The following is a 6437-nucleotide window of genomic DNA, read 5'->3' as shown; positions in this document are numbered from 1 at the left end:
CAGAAAGAAAAACACCAATACAGTATATTAACACATATATAAAAAATTTAGAAAGATGGTAATGATGACTGTATATACGAGACAGCAAAAGAGACACAGATGTAAAGAACAGACTTTTGGACTCTTTGGGAGAAGGCAAGGGTGGGATGATTTGAGAGAATAGCATTGAAACATGTATATTATCATATGTGAAATGGATCACCAGTCCAGATTCGATACATGAGACAGGGTGCTCAGGGCTGGTGCCCTGGGATGACCCTGAGGGATGGGATGGGGAAGGAGGTGGGAGGGGTGTTCAGGATGGGGAACACATGTACACCCATGGCTGATTCATGTCAATGTATGGCAAAAACCACTACAATATTGTAAAGTAATTAGCCTCCAATTAAAATAAATAGTTTTTTTTTTTTTTTAAAAGGACATGTGTTTGATGACTGATGACTCCCGAGAGTAGCTAGAGTTCAGTTTTGCTGAGGACCCCCTGAGAAGTAGCCTTCAGTATTTATCCACTGACCCTCATCCTTCGTTGGTTAAGGACTGACCTACAGGCATTCAATTCCAGCACATTCATTTCCAGGCTTCATTTCCAGCAGCCTTGCACATGCACTGCACAAACACTTTTGGCTGCATGTCTTCCTTGCTTTGCTTCTCTTGAAGCAAAGAGACATGAACACTTGAGGTGGGAGGCTGCCAGTGTGCACAAGAGCTGTCTGTTGTGGCTGTAGGTGAACTCAGGGCTGGGGTTCAGTAAAAATCTAGCTGGCACTGAATGAATGGAAAAATAACTATTTCATAAACACTGTGTACATCTTAATGTAAAGCCACCCATCTAGAAAATTTACATCAATCTTTTTTACCCACTATCCTATTTAACTCACTTAACATAATATTCTAAGACCCAATTCCGGAATGTTCTAGAATAGAGATCATGGAGATTTTACTTTGCAATTCTGTTTGTCGAAGTTCCTGGCTTTGAAGAAGACAAACAGGACTGTGGGAGCTAGTGGCTACAAAGAATCTTTCTCAATTACCTTTCAAATGTTCTTTACAAATGTACAGTGACTTTCCAGATCCAAACAGGAAGCCAGCTCTCAGGCTGCAAAAACAACTCTGAACTTCTCAAGTTTTCCAAAAGCCCAATCAAGTGAAACAAGTGAAACAAATTAACCACTCACACAACCCACATCCTTGACACTCCACCTTGCTCACCATTCCATTCATACATCCATCATATTTGCTTTCCTCCTACAAACACTGTGACTTTATGTTTCCACAGCCCAATCAAGTGAAACAAGTGAAACAAATTAACCACTCACACAACCCACATCCTTGACACTCCACCTTGCTCACCATTCCATTCATACATCCATCATATTTGCTTTCCTCCTACAAACACTGTGACTTTATGTTTCCACAGAGCTGCTGCTCCAGGAGGATCACAGGACTGTACAAACAACTCCAGAATTCTAAATAGTTTCTCTTTATCCCTCACAGCTTCTCCCAAACACTGTGGGCTAGAAAAGTAGAGGCCCATAATTTTGGTGCCAACATGTAATATTTTTAATCAGACTCAACAAGTCACACAGGAATTTCTTGGGAGAATGTCAACCTTTATATCTTACATTTTTCCACATTAATAATGGCAAGATTAGCCTCAAATCAACTAATAAATACAAAAAAGTAATAAAACAGTTTCTTATCAATTGTTATCAACTCCAGCTCTCTCATTTTGTAACAGTTTTAATTTGACACCTTAAATTAAAGCAAAGATTCTCAGGTCAGGCTCAGAGTCTTCAAAGATACATCAAAATTTGACCAGAGCTTAGCACAAACCCCTGGTCAGAATGAGACCTTAAATAAACATGAGGAACTCTGGGAAGTCAAGTATATTCTCAAAATGACCTCCAAACCAAACCAAAGATGACCCTCTTTATGAGCTACTATTCTGGGGCAAAATAAAAATGTGAAATGTGTCCTAAGGATTCAAATTTTAAATTATTCCTGTTTGAACAGTTTATTTTTTTTTTTTACTTTATGATAGTGCCAAGAGGAGATCATTTTATTCAGGTAAACTGGGATCTCCTACCAGTCTTAATCACAAATATAAAACTGCTGAAAAATGAATGCCAAACATTCTCAGGACCCACATTTTAGGATTACTTTCAAGGAACAGAATTTTCAGAATCATGTGAAAGCCAGGAAACCTTGAGCAAAGAGTTTACTAATGGCACCTCTTCCTTGGCTACATTAAAAAAAAAAGAAGAAGAAGAAGAAGAGGAGCGAGGACTGAAGAATATAAAAGGGAAAAACAAAAGCAAAAGACCTGTGAACATGCCAGGTGCAGACTGAGGAAGGTTTGAGTGCAGTTAGAGCAGAAGCGTGGTGCTGGCTTTGGCAGCATATATATGAAAATTGGGACAATACAGAGAAGATCTGACTCATTTGAAAAGACCATGATGCTGGGAAAGATTGAAGGTGGGAGGAGAAGGGGATGACAGAGGATGAGATGGCTGGATGGCATCGCCAACTCAATGGACATGAGTTTGAGTAAACTCCAGGAATTGGTGATGGACAGGGAGGCTTGGTGTGATGCAGTCCATGAGGTCACAAAGAGTTAGACACGACTGACTGAACTGAACAGAGAAGATCAGCAAGGCCCCTTCCCAAAGATGACATACAAATTCATGAAGCATTCCATATTTTTAAAACAGACTTATGGTTACCAAGGACAAAGGCGGGGAAGGAGAAAGAATAAAGTATGAGGTTAGGATTAACATATACACACTACTATATACAAAGTAGATAACCAACAAGGACCTACTGTATAGCACAGAGAACTATAATCAATATAGTGTAATAATCTATAAGGAAAAGAATCTGAAATATATATACATACACACACACATACATATATATTCACACACGTATGTATGTATAAATGAATCACTGTGCTGTACACCTGAAACTAATACAACATTGTATCAATAAATCAACTATACTTCAGTAAAAATAAAATAAAAGTATTTTTAAAAAGCAGAAGTGTGGAATGATCCTCAGCAACCATGAGGACCTTGGGAAGTGCTTAAAAATAGAAGTGGTGGCCATGAATAAGAAATGCGGTCACAGTTGCTATGGGGGAAAAAACAGCAAATATTCCACTGAATAGACTCAGACACTTTAACAGGCAGATTTCTACCTTATGGGAACTTTCTCTGTTTCCTTCTGACTGTACCAAACCCAGGATTGCCCATTTAACAAAAAGTTGTTCAACCACCCATTAGTCTATGAGAGATCGCAATACGTATTTTGCGAGGCAAAGAAGTAGAAGGTTCTGTCCTTGTTCTCAAAGTGATTACAACTGGTGACTGGGTTGATAACACTCAGAAAGAAAAAATTCAGCTTCCCTGGTGACTCAGCAGTAAAGAATCTGCCTGCTGTTGCAGAAGATGTGGGTTTGATCCCTGGGTCAGAAAGATCCCCTGGGGAAGGAAACAGCAACCCACTCTAGTATTCTTGCCTGCAGAATCCTATGGACAGATGAACCTAGCGAATCCAAGGGTGTGACACAACTTAGTGACTAAACCACCACCGCCAAGAACAAATGAGCACCTCCAAGCAATCCCAGGCTGCTGGGTTCCAGACTGAACACACCTTGGAATGGAAGGGAGGAGTCAGTAGCTCACAGAGACTTTTTCCAACCTGGGATAAGACTGGCTGCTCCTTATTTACCATTTACCTTCTCTGAACTTCCATCTCTGTACAATGAGAAAGCTAGGGTGTCATGAGAATTTTATAAAGTTGATAGCCCAGAGTAAGAACTGAGTAAAAACCTACTTTTATCATTATTAGCAGTAGCAGCAGCATCAATATAATTATTAAGTAATATCTCCTAAAAGAAGAATTTCCCAAAAGGTAGGACAGTGTTTTGTAAGTCCCACCCTGGGAATGAAATGCACTTGCTTACTGTTATCAATAGTATTTAAGAAAACTGACTACTTCATGAATTAAACAGTTGTTTATTCCTTGTTGGGCATCCCTGATGGCTCAGTTGGTAAAGAATCTGCCTGCAATGCAAGAGACCCTGGTTCGATTCCTGGGACAGGAAGATCCACTAGAGAAGGGATAGGCTACCCACTCCAGGATTCTTGGGCTTCCCTTGGGGCTCAGCTGGTAAGGAATCTACCTGCAATGTGGGAGACCTGGGTTTGATCCCTGGGTTGGGAAGATCCCCTGGAGAAGGGAAAGGCTACCCACTCCAGTATTCTGGCCTGGAGAGTTCCATAGACTACATTCACGGGGTCGCAAAGATCCAGACATGACTGAGAGACCTTGTTTTTTTGTTTGTTTGCTTGCTTTTATTACTTGTTTTCAGGCTACAGTCACCATAGATAATGTCCTTTGAGATGCTGAAATTGAGTTCCCAACAAGGTCAACACTATTCAATGTTGGCAGATGCACAAGCAGATACTTGGAGCCATACGTTTATAATTAGTGTCCACCAGTACTCTTGCCAGGAAAATCCCATGGACGGAGGAGCCTGGTAGGCTGAAGTCCATGGGGTCACTAAGAGTTGGACACAACAGCGACTTCACTTTCACTTTTCACTTTCATGCATTGGAGAAGGAAATGGCAACCCACTCCAGGGTTCTTGCCTGGAAAATCCCAGGGACGGAGGAGCCTGGTGGGCTGCCGTCTATGGGGTCACACACAGTCGGACACGACTGAAGTGACTTAGTAGCAGCAGCAGAAGCAGCAGCAGCAGTGGATAATAGGAAGCAGACTGATGACAAAAGCAATGTGCTCAGATCAAAGTCACCCAAGGAGGGAAGGACTGAATTACAGAGGCCCCACACAACTCCCAAGACAGGCCCCAAGCTCGATGATTGCAATACAGCCTGATTTTTCATTGACTGCAGAAGCCTTTGGGTGGAAAGCCCATTGCCCATGGAGCTATGCTGCTTCCAGGAGGAAATTTTCTCTAATTCTTCCACCCGGAGAAGGCACCATCCCATAGGCTTTACCAAGAAAGGAAATTGCTTCTATTAAGTCATCAGTGTGAAACTGAGTCTCCATTAAACTGAGTTCCCCTGTCGAATTCACAATTAACCTCTCTATCCAAAATGTTATTCTCTTTCTTGCCCGAACCATGTTACCCCCATGATGGAGGAATATCAAAGAAAAGGAGGAACTGAAACTGAGCAGGACCCTGAGGAGCCCTCCTGAGTACAACAGCTCCTCTGTGTCCCTTATTTCTTGTTTATAGGAAAAGGCTTTAGTCTCCTAGACCTTCCCTGAGTTCCAAAGAGCAGACTCAGTTCAGTTCAGTTCGGTCGCTCAGTCGTGTCCGACTCTTTGCAACCCCATGATCCACAGCACGCCAGGCCTCCCTGTCCATCACCAACTCCCGGAGTCCACCCAAACCCATGTCGATTGAGTTGATGATGCCATCTAACATTCTCATCCTCTGTTGTCCCCTTCTCCTCCTGCCTTCAATGTTGCCCAATATCAGGGTCTTTTCAAATGAGTCAGCTCCCTGCATCAGGTGGTCAAAATATTGGGAGTTTCAGCTTCAACATCAGTCCTTCCAATGAACACCCAGGACTGATTTCCTTTAGGATGAACTGGTTGGATCTCCTTGCAGTCCAAGGGACTCTCAAGAGTCTTCTCCAACACCACAGTTCAAAAGCATCAATTCTTTGGTGCTCAGCTTTCTTTATAGCCTTTCTATTTTCTCACATCCATACATGACTACTGGAAAAACCATAGCCTTGACTAGATAGACCTTTGTTGACAAAGAAATGTCTCTGCTTTTGAATATACTGTCTAGGTTGGTCATAACTTTCCTTCCAAGGAGTAAGCATCTTTTAATTTCATGACTGTACTCACCATCTGGAGTGATTTTGGAACCCAAAAAAATAGTCAGCCACTTTTTCCACTGTTTCCCCATCTATTTCCCATGAAGTGATGGGACCAGATGCCATGATCTTCAGTTTTCTGAATGTTGAGCTTTAAGCCAACTTTTTCACTCTCCTCTTTCACTTTCATCAAGAGGCTCTTTGGTTGCTCTTCACTTTCTGCCATAAGGATGGTATCATCTGCATATCTGAGGTTATTGATATTTCTTCCGGCAATCCTGATTCCAGCTTATGTTTCCTCCAGCCCAGTGTTTCTCATGATGTACTTTGCCTATAAGTTAAAAGCAGTTAATAATTAGGAAAGTGAGGAAATGCAAAAACAAAGGAAATGCAAAGTCAAGAAACAATAGCTCAGTGACAAAACAGAGTCTGAGTTCCTCCTCAAGGCATATATAACAATCTGATACATATCTTTGAGCTATTTTGCAGGAACTAAGACCCTCAGCCAGGAGGAAGATGGTGACTATATGCTGACGACAAGAATGTAGACTCCAGACTGGGTGGAACCAGAAGTGTGATGCT

At 41.7% G+C, this 6437-nt stretch overlaps 1 pseudogene; it reads left to right on the top strand.

Annotated features, from left to right (window-relative positions):
• The first annotated feature begins 2613 nt into the window (after positions 1 to 2613).
• On the top strand, positions 2614 to 2704 carry LOC112448205 (uncharacterized; annotated as a pseudogene).
• The last annotated feature ends 3733 nt before the right edge of the window (positions 2705 to 6437 follow it).

The sequence above is a fragment of the Bos taurus genome, chromosome 9 (genome assembly GCF_002263795.3).
Source record: "Bos taurus isolate L1 Dominette 01449 registration number 42190680 breed Hereford chromosome 9, ARS-UCD2.0, whole genome shotgun sequence".
Classification (NCBI taxonomy): Eukaryota; Metazoa; Chordata; class Mammalia; order Artiodactyla; family Bovidae; genus Bos; species Bos taurus.
This window is presented reverse-complemented; position numbering and strand designations above follow the sequence as displayed.